Raw genomic sequence first — 2,022 nt, 5'->3', positions numbered from 1 at the left:
CGGGGCTGGGGCGGCGCGCGGCCCGGGGCGCCCCCCCGCCCCCGGCCGCGGAGGACGCCGCGGGGGAGGCCGTGGGACGGAGCGCCGAGCCGCTGGAGGCCCCGGGGCCGGCGACGGGGCTCTTACCGCCCGCGCGGTCCCGGGAACGGCTGGGGCGTGTGGAAGACTGGCAGGCGGGGCAGGGGACGCGACTGCGGACGCGCCGGGAGGGATCGGGGCGCTCGGGGCTGTGAAGGAAGGAACGGGTTTGAGCAGCCCTCCCCGGCGGGCGCCGCGATGGCTTTGGTGCCCGCCTCGGGCGGGCGGGGACCGGGAGAGCCGGCAGCTCCCGGCGGGGCCGGGGGCCTGCTTCGGGCCCACCTGGGAACTAGGGGCCGGGAGAGATGGAGTTGCCGCTCTGGACGGGCGCGGAGACCGAGGAGAGGTCGCAGCGAAGGGTGCATCACACTCAGGGTGTCCCCGGGGGAGATGCGCGGAGGGCCGCGGGGACCGCTCCCTGCGTGCGCCCTGGCCGGGCCGGCGGTCCTCTGGGGCGCGCCGAGCTGCCTCCCGCACGCTTGGCGAACAGTGAGATTCTCCTCCGTGCACCGCTCTTGTAAAACAACAGCAAACTCGGGAAGCCTGTCTCTTTTAGGTAAACAAGGGAAAGAGGACAGAAGAAACTGTTTTTATTATACTGGGCCCCGGTGATTTTAGAGTAAATAATAGTCGTGCTGAATGTTTTACCTAAAACTTCGTGATAGCTCGGACAGCAAAGCCGACATCCATCCCCGGCAGCGCCCTCCGACAGCAGGGTTGAGGCCCCAGTGAGCGAAAAGAGTCTCAAGGAGGCAGGGGGGGGTGTGGGATATTTCTGGCCCTTTTGCTGAATTGTGCCCTGAACCAAAAACTCTTAGCAAACAGCCTTAGTGAAAGGAGAGGTGAAAAGAGTCTCCTGTTTAGGTCAGCTTCATGGGCTCGTGACCTGCAACAGTCCCACCACTTAGAAGGACCTGCCTTTGGTTTATCCAATACTGTTGCCCTCTGGCAAGTCGTAATTTTTGAAGGACGGCCCGTCCTGCTCAGGTTATTTTGCACACCCCCCTCGCCCGCGGTTCTTTTAAAGTGTAATTAGCACGATGAATTAATTTGTTATTAAAAGCGATAAAGCAGTTTTGCACGTAGGAATGAGCCTGTGACGTCACATGTAGCTTTGTAAAGCTTGTGTTAATAGGGAGCTAGAGACCTCAACGTCCCGGTTTCAGCATTTCACAATCCATTTGAAAGTATTAAATGTTTTCCATATTTTATGCCCTTTTAAGAGACCTTTTTAAATTCCACAGTCTACCAAGACCTTGAGAAAGAGGATGATGATAATTTACCTTGTAGCTCTGATGTAACCTCAAACGACATCCCCTATAATTACAATGAAAATTTGGTAATTATTTATTGTGTTATATGTGCCAAATAATATTATTTAAAAGACTTCGCAGCAAAACAGGAAGTACCTGTGTACAGGACTCTCCTGAATGGCAAGTTCCTGAAAGACGCAGTGTAGTCAAATCTTATTTAAGATATAGTAAGAGAGCTTGTTATTTAAAGCAATTCTCTGGGAAGTAGTTCTTTTCTAAAGCAAATATCACCTTATGGTTTATCCATTCTGTTAGTCTAGGTTGCCATGGGCTCATTTTACTCAAAGCAATCTAATTACACTGACCTTTGTCTAGAACGGCGGGGTTGATGAGGTCCTCGATCAATACTCATCAAGTCGGGTTTGCTTTGGCTGGTCTCTGGACAAGGACCTGCCACATTCTTGCTAGGGCTGCTGCTGGCCCATGCAAACGCTCACAGTCCTTCTTAAGGAGGAATGGTCAGAAAATTCCAGTGAGTCAGTGAAAGGCAGTTTGAGTATTAAAACAAGGATTGAGGGGCGCCTGGGTGGCTCAGTTGGTTAAGCAGCTGACATCAGCTCAGGTCATGATCTCGCGGTCCGTGAGTTCAAGCCCTGCATCGGGCTCTGTGATGACAGCTCAGAGCCTGGAG

Source organism: Panthera uncia, assembly GCF_023721935.1.
Source record: "Panthera uncia isolate 11264 chromosome A1 unlocalized genomic scaffold, Puncia_PCG_1.0 HiC_scaffold_17, whole genome shotgun sequence".
Lineage (NCBI taxonomy): Eukaryota > Metazoa > Chordata > Mammalia > Carnivora > Felidae > Panthera > Panthera uncia.
This window is presented reverse-complemented; position numbering follows the sequence as displayed.